The sequence below is a fragment of the Schistocerca cancellata genome, chromosome 3, assembly GCF_023864275.1.
Source record: "Schistocerca cancellata isolate TAMUIC-IGC-003103 chromosome 3, iqSchCanc2.1, whole genome shotgun sequence".
NCBI classification, from domain to species: domain Eukaryota; kingdom Metazoa; phylum Arthropoda; class Insecta; order Orthoptera; family Acrididae; genus Schistocerca; species Schistocerca cancellata.
Genome location: NC_064628.1, coordinates 2,832,882 through 2,845,708, shown reverse-complemented (window position 1 = coordinate 2,845,708; position 12,827 = coordinate 2,832,882).

The following is a 12,827-nucleotide window of genomic DNA, read 5'->3' as shown; positions in this document are numbered from 1 at the left end:
GATGTAACATTTGGCAAGTCTTTTTCTCAGATCTTTGTTTAGTGGTCCGCAAAGTAATTTCTGTCCCCCTCTTGAATCCTTCTTTTGCCATTGCAGTTCTTTTCCTAATTTCTGTTGAGCAATACGTATCATCCATTATTACACTTCCCAAGTAATTGAAGTTATTCACTTGCTCTATTTCGCCCTGTTTTCATACTGCTTTTTCTCCCCTTTCCTCCAATTACCATGCTTTTCGTTTTCTTCTTGTTAATCTTCATTTCGTATTCTTTTAATTTTGTGTTTAGATCATCTAACATCTGTTCTATCTCTTTTGCACTCTCTGCCATCACAGCCATGTCGTCTGCAAATCTTTTACACTCCAGTCTCCGACCCCCTATACAAACTCCTTTTGACTGTGTCAGATGGTAAAAACTGATGGAAATCCTAAGGAAACATGGACTTGACTGGAGGGATAGAGGGATAATTAGAAATTTGTATTTGAACCAGAGAGCAAGATTAAGAATAGGAGGTGTGGTGAGTGAAGAAACTGAACTGGGAAGAGGTGTAAGACAAGGTTGTTGGTTGTCACCAACACTGTTCAATATCTATCTGCAGGAAATTAGTAAATAGGATTGGTACTAAAGAAGTAGTAAATTAGAACGGCATGCCCGATACTAAAGTTTTACACCATGAAAGCGAAGACGTAGTAAGCGCCAAATTTTTTTTCGTTTCATTTCTTTATGGGCTGACAGCGAGAAAAAGCTTCGAAACCATTTTAAATTAAGTCTAAATATTTTTGGAGTACGTTAAATGCTCTCATTCTCAAACATATACAATGTTTCTGACTTTAATCCTTCTCTTATTGTGTTAAATCTTTAACTTAAGATTATACCTCATAATATGAGTATGTTATGACAGAAATTTAAATTTTTAAATTCTGCCAATAATCCTATCAATTCAACTGCAAGCAGGACTGGATGGTCGTTTTAGCATTTAAATATTATAGATATTTTGTCGTGATTGCGGCCTATACTGAGCTTCTTTGCAAAGTATCTGCTAATAAAGCATACGCATGAGTCATCTAATATGCAACATAATACGGAAGTTATAAGAAAAACCAACTGTTACACAAACTTTTTATCATTAAAGGAAAAATTCCTCATACAAAAAGCTTTTAGATTGAATAAGAAAGTAATGAAATACGAAATTACTGCAAGTAATTAGTCGCTAGTGGGAAATGGATGTGTATATGCTAAAAGCAAAGGAGATCTTTTGGATTCACCAGACACCTACTCTATCTGCCGAACTGGCAGCAATTCCACATGCACCCCAAACGCCTGTCAACAGTGGCAGACTCGATCATCATGTTTTGGAAGCCTCTATTAGCACTTACTCTCCTAACGCAGTTACATGGCAAAAGAAGTAATCAGCCACAGCGTACGACACACGGTAACTGCTAATGTTATTCTGCAACTGCTAGCCAGAGATCAGAGTCTACTGATCAAGGCACATTAAGGCGGTAATATTTTTCTGTACGGGTGTATTTAATTGAGCTAGCATTTTATTTCGTCTCTGAATGGCACTAAACGAACTCAATAGGTACAAGAAGGTGGCACTACCTCTGTGTGGTGCTAAGTATTTGTATCTTTCTTGCACTTCAGTAAGAAAGACTCTCCTGAACAATAGGACACAAACACCATTAACGGCAGATTTTTATAAATCTGACACTTTCCTACGTAATGATACAAGTATAAGAATATAAAATAGTACCGTCCCCCTTACTGTAAATGCAGCTAATGAAATATTGTAAAACATCAATAGATGGTTCAGGGCAAATACATTATCACTTGTTTTTGACAAGACTCGATACGTATAGCTCAGTACTTCCCACAGAAGTCCACAAGCTATAAAGTTAAGTAATTTTCGAGAACATTACTCACGGAGAAACAGTGATCTGGATAAAATAACTGTAAAAAAGGAGCAGTTGACATTCGTGGAGGCACAACACCCGCTCATTCACCGTTACGCCTACCATCATGGTATGAGGGTTTGAGGATGGTCAAGTACTGACCGAAACGCTTACCATAGTATATGTTTTTACGGTCCAGACTGTTTGTTTTCCATTTTCAAACAATAAAAGTAAGTCTCTCAAAGAATGAAGCAAAAACTTAAGCTCATTCTTATGGTATTGTTGTTTGCGTTTACTTAAACTTATGGATTGACTTTTCCGGGTTCATAAACATTTATTTTTATCTATTATTACTTTTACGTTGTAATTTCATGTATTGGAGATTTGCTCCTGAATTTGGTCCGATGGAACTTGACGTTTAAATAGATGAATAAATAAGAACAAGTATTACGTTCGTTGGGACTTCAGATAGATCGAATCTCAATTGGAAAACCTACTGCATACAATTAAGAAACGCTTTGGTTCACCTTTTTCTGCAGTACGCTTGAGTGTTACTGTAGACGTTTTAAAAATTGTGAAACTAGTTTATTCTGCATATTTCCATTCGCTAGTGAGTTAAGGAATCATTTTCTGCTGAAATTCAACTCACAGGGATAGTATATTCAGAATATAGAAGCGATCATAAAAATTATATCTAATGTTAAATCTAGGGATTCCCTTCAGAGATCTTTTCAGAAAACTCGGTATTTTGACAACTGCCTTACAATATATATTCATTAACGTCTTTCGTTATTACCACCATTTGTCGTTTTTCAAAAGATAGTGAAAAGTATTACGACCTCAAACAACCTCTAGAAAGATTTCAGAGGCTTCACATTTGTAAAGAAAGGAGTCAGATACAGTGATACAAATGTATTCAACAACCTACCAAAGCACATTGGACGTCATGCAGATAACGTGGTGGAGTTTAAGGCTGATTAAAAGAACTTTCTGTTCGGCAACTCCTTGTCCGCTATTGTAGAGTTTCGTATTTATTTATGCATTTATTTTACCTGGCAAGATTAGGACCTTCAGGCCCTCTCTTACACCTAACTAGGCATACTCAGATTCAACAAATTTCAGTTTCTACAGAACATTAAGGACATATAACATGTTATATGTTTGGCCGTTGCAGCATCCCTGAATATGGAAGTTAATAGGAATATAAAAAAAGGGAGGAAGGTATATCTGTTTAGCAAGAGTAATAGAAGGCAGATTTCAGACTACCTAACAGATCAAAACGAAAATTTCTGGTCCGACACTGACAATGTTGAGTGTTTATGGAAAAAGTTCAAGGCAATCGTAAAATGCGTTTTAGACAGGTACGTGTCGAGTAAAACTGTGAGGGACGGGAAAAACCCACCGTGGTACAACAACAAAGTTAGGAAACTACTGCGAAAACAAAGAGAGCTTCACTCCAAGTTTAAACGCAACCAAAACCTCTCAGACAAACAGAAGCTAAACGACGTCAAAGTTAGCGTAAGGAGGGCTATGCGTGAAGCGTTCAGTGAATTCGAAAGTAAAATACTAGGTACCGACTTGACTGAAAATCCTAGGAAGTTCTGGTCTTACGTTAAATCAGTAAGTGGCTCGAAACATCATGTCCAGACCCTCCGGGATGATGATGGCATTGAAACAGAGAATGACAAGCGTAAAGCTGAAATACTAAACACCTTTTTCCAAAGCTGTTTCACAGAGGAAGACCGCACTGCAGTTCCTTCTCTAAATCCTCGCACCAACGAAAAAATGGCTGACATCGAAATAAGTGTCCAAGGAATAGAAAAGCAACTGGAATCACTCAACAGAGGAAAGTCCACTGGACCTGACGGGATACCAATTCGATTCTACACAGAGTACGCGAAAGAACTTGCCCCCCTTCTAACAGCCGTGTACCGCAAGTCTCTAGAGGAACAGAAGGTTCCAAATGATTGGAAAAGAGCACAGGTAGTCCCAGTCTTCAAGAAGGGGCGTCGAGCAGATGCGCAAAACTATAGACCTATATCTCTGACGTCGATCTGTTGTAGAATTTTAGAACATGTGTTTTGCTCGAGTATCATGTCGTTTTTGGAAACTCAGAATCTACTATGTAGGAATCAACATGGATTCCGGAAACAGCGATCGTGTGAAACCCAACTCGCTTTATTTGTTCATGAGGCCCAGAAAATATTAGATACAGGCTCCCAGGTAGATGCTATTTTTCTTGACTTCCGGAAGGCGTTCGATACAGTTCCGCACTGTCGCCTGATAAACAAAGTAAGAGCCTACGGAATATCAGACCAGCTGTGTGGCTGGATTGAAGAGTTTTTAGCAGACAGAACATAGCATGTTGTTATAAACGGAGAGACCTCTACAGACATTAAAGTAACCTCTGGCGTGCCACAGGGGAGTGTTATGGGACCATTGCTTTTCACAATATATATAAATGACCTAGTAGATAGTGTCGGAAGTTCCATGCGGCTTTTCGCGGATGATGCTGTAGTATACAGAGAAGTTGCAGCATTAGAAAATTGTAGCGAAATGCAGGAAGATCTGCAGCGGATAGGCACTTGGTGCAGGGAGTGGCAACTGACCCTTAAAACATAGACAAATGTAATCTATTGCGAATACATAGAAAGAAGGATCCTTTATTGTATGATTATATGATAGCGGAACAAACACTGGTAGCAGTTACTTCTGTAAAATATCTGGGAGTATGCGTGCGGAACGATTTGAAGTGGAATGATCATATAAAATTAATTGTTGGTAAGGCGGGTACCAGGTTGAGATTCATTGGGAGAGTCCTTAGAAAATGTAGTCCATCAACAAAGGAGGTGGCTTACAAAACACTCGTTCGACCTATACTTGAGTATTGCTCATCAGTGTGGGATCCGTACCAGAACGGGTTGACGGAGGAGATAGAGAAGATCCAAAGAAGAGCGGCGCGTTTCGTCACAGGGTTATTTGGTAACCGTGATAGCGTTACGGAGATGTTTAACAAACTCAAGTGGCAGACTCTGCAAGAGAGGCGCTCTGCATCGCGGTGTAGCTTGCTTGCCAGGTTTCGAGAGGGTGCGTTTCTGGATGAGGTATCGAATATATTGCTTCCCCCTACTTACACCTCCCGAGGAGATCACGTATGTAAAATTAGAGAGATTAGAGCGCGCACAGAGGCTTTCAGACAGTCGTTCTTCCCGCGAACCATACGCGACTGGAACAGGAAAGGGAGATAATGACAGTGGCACGTAAAGTGCCCTCCGCCACACACCGTTGGGTGGCTTGCGGAGTATAAATGTAGAATGTAGAATGTAGATGTATACAGTATTAATGTTACAGAAAAAAATAGAGATTATAAAAGTAGTACAATGATAATTATAACAATCAAAAAATAATTATAACAATCAAGAATAATAATAATAGTAATGACTATGTATATGAAAGTAAACATATATTTTTTAATGAATATCAGTCCTATTGCTAGTTGGGAATTTTCTCGTTATATTCTTGCAGCTTGTGAGTTATTCTCATCAAGCAGAGACATAAGACGATAGAATGGGGTGAAAGAGATATAGAAGAGGTAGCTAGGTTAGAGGAAGAGAAACATAAAGGTAAAATTCGAAGCTATGATGGAGAGGAGAAAGAAAGAGATGAGAGGAGCACGACAGTGGTGGCTATACCGTCCCTAATATGTAAGTCTTGAGTTCCCTCTTGAATGTTGAGTGGTTCTGGATAAGACGCAGATCACAGGGGAGCGCGTTCCATAGTCGTGTGGCTGAGATGGAGAATGACACAGAGAAAGATTTTGTGTTATGTAAAGGTACAGCCAAGATGCTAGACGTATCCGATCTGGTATTGTGGTTGTGGAGTGATGATAGGTGTTTAATGTGAGAAGATAAGTATTGGGGGCACCAGTGGCTAAGAAATCGACGAAGTAAGCACATCGTGTGGAGATCGCGTGCCTTATGTGGGCGTATCCAACCTAGCTGGGAGTATGAAAGACTGATACGATCATTCAACCGTATATTGCACACGTATCTAACGCAAGCATTCATCACTAGCTCGAGGCATCTCGAATTTTCACTATTTGTGCCGTGTTGAACTACATCACAGTAGTAAAGGTTAGGCAAGACTAGTGTTCGGACTAATTTCTTCTCACAAACTCTTAAATTTGTTATTTTAGTTTAATTCGTGGTTAGAATTACCACTGTAATACAATAATGTAAGGTTATTTCGCTGTATTAAACTTAAATTATATGTACGCCCTTGACTTCTTTCCACATCCCAGAGATGACTAACCGTGGGAACTGTTACTGTGCCAGATCATAATTTTCCACAAACCTGTGCGCCGCACAGCGTAAAACCCTTTACGGGGATCCCCCTACTTCCAGCGGTTGCTACAGCAGCCGCGGGGGATCCCCGCAACCTGAAGATCTCCCCCCCCCCCCGCCAACTACTACGCAAGGCTCTCTCCTCCCCTCCCCGCCCCTTTCTTCCTCTCAGGCGAGAGAGCGAGGTAAAAGTCTACGCCTGGGTATCACGGCGAAGCACTCTCCGGGACAGATAAAATTCTCGCGGCTCATTTCAACGCTGGTTCTGCGAGAGACCAAATTGCGTTCCCTTATTCGTGGCCCTCGGTGCAGAGGCGCGCCCTCAATAGACGCTCTCGGATATCAGAATCTCGGCGGCGGCAGCGAGATCCCCGCCAGTAATGAGCGGAACGGATACCCTCTGCCACGTAGCAGCTATCGAGACCGCCCCTGAGGCAGGGTGCGTACAGTACACTACAAAACGCCTGCTACTACGTCCGTATTGTTCTTCAAGGAACAGTTCCCAGTGCAGTTACTGTACGAGGTGCATTCAACTTCTAAGGCCTCCGATTTTTTTTTCTAATTAACTACTCACCCGAAATCGATGAAACTGGCGTTACTTCTCGACGTAATCGCCCTGCAGACGTACACATTTTTCACAACGCTGACGCCATGATTCCATGGCAGCGGCGAAGGCTTCTTTAGGAGTCTGTTTTGACCACTGGAAAATCGCTGAGGCAATAGCACCACGGCTGGTGAATATGCGGCCACGGAGAGTGTCTTTCATTGTTGGAAAAAGCCAAAAGTCACTAGGAGCCAGGTCAGGTGAGTAGGGAGCATGAGGAATCACTTCAAAGTTGTTATCACGAAGAAACTGTTGCGTAACGTTAGCTCGATGTGCGGGTGCGTTGTCTCCCCGGACGTTTTTGTTGCAGTGCAGGAAGGAATTTGTTCTTCAAACCATTTTCGTAGGATGCACCTGTTACCGTAGTGTCCTTTGGAACGCAATGGGTAAGGATGACGCCCTCGCTGTCCCAGAACATGGACACCATCATTTTTTCAGCACTGGCGGTTACCCGAAATTTTTTTGGTGGCGGTGAATCTGTGTGCTTCCATTGAGCTGACTGGTGCTTTGTTTCTGGATTGAAAAATGGCATCCACGTGTCATCCATTGTCACAACCGACGAAAAGGAAGTCCCATTCGTACTGTCGTTGCGCGTCAACATTGCTCGGCAACGTGCCACACGGGCAGCCGTGTGGTCGTCCGTCAGCATTCGTGGCACCCACCTGGATGACACTTTTCGCATTTTCAGGTCGTCGTGCAGGATTGTGTGCACAGAACCCACAGAAATGCCAACTCTGGAGGCGATCTGTTCAACAGTCATTCGGCGATCCCCCAAAACAATTCTCTCCACTTTGTCGATCGTGTCGTCAGACCGGCTTGTGCGAGCCCGAGGTTGTTTCGGTTTGTTGTCACACGATGTTTTGCCTTCATTACACTGTCGCACCCACGAACGCACTTTCGACACATCCATAACTCCATCACCACACGTCTCCTTCAACTGTCGATGAATTTCAATTGGTTTCACACCACGCAAATTCAGAAAACGAATGATTGCACACTGTTCAAGTAAGGAAAACGTCGCCATTTTAAGTATTTAAAACAGTTCTCATTCTCGCCGCTGGCGGTAAAATTCCATCTGCCGTACGGTGCTGCCATCTCTGGGACGTATTGACAAAGAACGCGGCCTCATTTTAAAACAATGCGCATGTTTCTATCTCTTTCCAGTCTGGAGAAAAAAAAATCGGAGGCCTTAGAACTTGAATGCACCTCGTATGACAGCGAACGTAAAACCTTTTCCAATCTGTGCCCAGAATGTTTCTTTTCCTGCCTGTCGGCCTTCAGGGTTCGTCTGCAGCGGTATCGCAGCTGATATTTCTAGCTACAGCGACACCGAATGAGACATCACTTGCAGCTGTTGTAATAGGGCAGCGAACAAAAACTGATACGAGGGGATTAAACAAACAGTCACAAACTTTTTCGTTGTCCACGCGTAATAGCAACATTCTTTCCTGCATGTAACCATGTGTGCTTCACTTTTCTGCGTGTTGTCGAAATTATGTTGTGTGATCTATACAGGGTGGTCCATTGATCGTGACCGGGCCAAATATCTCACGAAATAAGCGTCAAACGAAAAAACTACAAAGAACGAAACTCGTCTAGGTTGAAGGGGGAAACCAGATGTCGCTATGGTTGCCGCGCTAGATGGCGCTGCCATAGGTAAAACGGATACCAACTGCGTTTTTTTAAAAATAGGAAGCCCTATTTTTATTACATATTCGTGTAGTACGTAAAGAAATATGAATGTTTCAGTTGGACCACTTTTTTCGCTTTGTGATAGTCACAAACATATGGCTTACAATTTTAGACGAACAGTTGGTAACAGGTAGGTTTTTTTAAATGAAAATACAGAGTGTAGGTACGTTTGAACAATTTATTTCGGTTGTTCCAATGTGATGCATGCACATTTGTGAACTTATCATTTTTTCAGAACGCATGCTGTTACAGCGTGATTACCTGTAAATACCACATTAATGCAATAAATGCTCAAAATGATGTCCGTCACCTCAATGCATTTGACAATACGTGTAACGACATTCCTCTGAACAGCGAGTAGTTCGCCTTCCGTAATGTTCTTACATGCATTGACAATGGGCTGACGCACCTTGTCAGGCGTTATCGATGGATCACAATAGCAGATATCCTTCAACTTTTCACACAAAGTAATCCAGGGAAACGTCAGATCCGGTGAACGTGCGGGCCACGGTATGGTGCTTCGACGACCAATCCATCTGTCATGAACCTCAATATGCTATTCAGTACCGCTTCAATCGCACCTATGTGCCGGACATCCATCATATTGGAAGCACATCGCCATTCTGTCATGCATTGAAACATCTTGTAGCAACATCGGTAGAACATTACGTAGGAAATCAGCATACATTGCACCATTTAGATTGCCATCGATAAAATGGGGGCCAAATTATCCTTCCTCCCAAATTGCCGCACCATACATTAACCAGCCAAGGTCGCTGATATTCCATTTGTCGCAACCATCGTGGATTTTCCGTTGCCCAATAGTGCATATTATGCCGGTTTACGTTACCACTATTGGTGAATGACTCTTCATCGCTAAATAGAACGCGTGCACAAAATCTGTCATCGTCCCGTAATTTCTCTTGTGCCCAGTGGCAGAACTGTACACGACGTTCAAAGTCGTCGCCATGCAATTCCTGGCGCATAGAAATATGGTACGGGTGCAATCGATGTTGATGTAGCATTCTCAACACCGACGTCTTTGAGATTCACGATTCTCGCGCAATTTGTCTGCTACTGATGTGCGGATTAGCCGCGACAGCAGCTAAAACACCTAATTGGACATCATCATTTGTTGCAAGTCGTGGTTGACGTTTCACATGTGGCTGACCACTTCCTGTTTCCTTAAATAACGTAACTATGCGGCGAACGGTCCGGACAATTGGATGATGTCGTCCAGGTTACCGAGCAGCATACATAGCACACGCCCGTTGGGCATTTTGATCACAATAGCCATACATCAACACGATATCGACCTTTTCCGCAATTGGTAAACGGTCCATTTTACCAGGGCTAATGTATCACGCCGGAAATACCGTCCGCACTGGCGGAATGTTACGTGATACCACGCACTTATACGTTTGTGACTATTACAGCGCCATCTATCACATAGCTAAAAAAGTGGTCCAACTAAAACATTCCCATTTCTTTACGTAATTCACGAGTATGTGATGAAAAATGGGGGTCCTATTTTACAAAACGCAACTGATATCTGTTTGAGCTATGGCAGCCCCATCTAGCGGGCCAACCATAGCGCCATCTGGTTTCCCCCTTCAAGCTAGACGAGTTTCGTTCTTTGTAGCTTTTCGTTTAATGCTTGTTTCGTGAGACATTTGGCCCGGTCACTATCAATGGACCACCCTTTATATGAAGTTTATCGCAGAACGTTATGAGTTACCATACTGGGAGGAGATATACACCTGAATCGAATCCACGTATCATGTTAACAGACGTATCTGAAAACCGAGATGTCTTGGGTTCGAACAGTATACCCTCGCTACTGCAAAATTTTCGAGACTGGATTAATAAAAAAGTAAAGAAAAGCTAAGATGGTGGTTTTAATGATTCATGTGTTCTACACAGTCTCGCTTCACTTGACAACGACGCCCAGAAAGTTCACACAAACATGTCAAACTGTTAAGCAAGTCCTCCTTTGGGATGTTGTTCAACTCAAGCGTCATATTCAAACCTTCTTCACTTTAGATGAAACATCAGAGACCAATACTGCTCTTTGTCGTTTTGTGGTAGCTTCGTGTTGGTAACGCCATGTCTCGTCACTCATTATTTTTTTTTTTTCTTCCGGAAAAGAGAAGCTGTCTTTTGCATTTTAATGAAGTCACGGTAGGCGCCCACACATCGTTGTTTCTGTTCGGAGTCATGGTTTGCGTAGCAAATTCTGCATACACTTTTATCTTCTCCAATACATTCTGGAAGAACACTTGACACTGTGGAAAAATACGTGATTTAGCGATATTGCGACATTGTGATTCGTGACACAAAATCCCTGATATACTACGGTCGCACGTTCACTACTTCACACTGCCTGCTCACAAGTGACTGGGCGAACGCACATCTGTTGTTTACAGATGTTAGTTCAAGCTGCCATCTTAGTTAGTGCGCTAACGTCGCAGATACGCCAGAAATAAAATTAGTCTCCGAACTGTTTGAACGGACGGTGCATTAACATAACCTAAAGAAAATGCCCTGCAAGAAGAACTTAGAAAGAATGTATGATTTCCTATAGAAGTGTATTATACAAAATGTACACTGCTACAGTCTGCCTTGAATGAAAAAAAAATTAAATGAAGTCCCATGCTTCGTGACAGAGCGTAGGGGAATGATGCGAGAGACCCGCACCGCCGCACTAGGCAAGGTCGTAGTGGAGGTGGTTTGCCGTTGCTTTCCTTCGACAGTAATGGGGATGAATGATGATGATCAAGACGACACAACAACCCCCAATCATGTTCAGGGAGGTGAAAATCCCTGACCCCGCCGGGAGTCGAACCCGGGACCCCGTGCTCGGGAAGCGAGAACGCTACCGCGAGACCACGAGCGGCGGACACAGTCTGCCTTATTATTATTATTATTATTATTATTATTATTATTAATTCCTTTCTTGATGTAAAGAATTTGAAGGATCAACATTTGTAAAACTTCGAAATTTATTCTATTTGAGTAGCACGAACGTTTTTACTTTAAAAAATATTCCTGTCGGACTGCTGATTTTTTCCGTCTCTTTGTCTTCACCCCTCTACGGTGACAATATTCGCTACGAACGGCGCGTGGTTCGGATTCCACGTTAAACTGCAGGTCACCTTTCCCCACTGAGGTGTGTTCGGTACGGGCAAGTCCGAAATGACGTCAAACTGAAAGACTTGTCACACAGAATTCCTGTTTACGCATGCGAGCAGTGCATTTTAGGCAGTTTTTTACAATCGTCTAAGTGAGTGTTACTGTGGATCCTCATTTACACCTGAGAAATAGGATGTAATAACAATCAAAATACGAACTCACACAGAACGAAGTTTACACTGTACACATAAACATATTGCGCAAGACATTCCTCCGTTGGGCTAACTCAAGATTTGTGGTGGTAGGAGGCGGACGTACTGCCACAGAATTAAAAATAATTGCCTACTTTGTTTGGAGAGTACGAGAGAAGTACTGGCGGAAATGAAGCTGTGACAACGGGAATAATGTGAATCGTGCATGGAGTACCTCTATCACGTTGCTTTTTACCACTCTGTCAAACTAAAGTACGCCGAGTTAAATACAGACCACAGCTTAAAGACGAGAGTCGTTTGCTGAACATTCAATTTTTGCACATTTTTACGTAAACTGCACGCAATTGCCTCGGACTGACCTGTAACAGGATTTACGGTATGAACAGGAGAGAACAAATGTGGCCACGAGTTCGCTTGAGTATTCATTGATTCGTTGATCTCGTTCGGTGAAACGCTATGGGCTGTGGCGAGCTGAGGGCGTTAGCGTATGCAAAACAGGCTCGAAGTAGCTTCCGGTTCCACGTACCTCCAAAGGGAGGAAGGCAAATTTGGGCCGCAGGTATCAACTTAAGCGTGCTGCTCGTAGATGCTGCTTTGTAGATGCCGTGTACATACTGGACGGAGCAGCGAAGAGGTCACGCAACAATATGTGAGCCACTGCGTGTGTGTGTGAGAGTGTGTGTGTGTGAGAGAGAGAAAGCGATCAGTTTACCGCATGGTAGAGCTTTCGCTCCGCGAACACCTTCATGTAAACTCAGCAACTCCTGTTGAAACATTTGTGTGCGTTGATGAGCTGTATGCATATCAGAGAAGCACATTGCGAAATCGATCTGGCTGCAGGAGTGGCTTTAATGCATGGTCGTGCTTCCCTCACGTCTAGAAACCAATTCCCTAACACACAAGTTTCAATTCACGTACCAAACCAACTGCAAACAGCGCCTGCATAAGCATCGCAA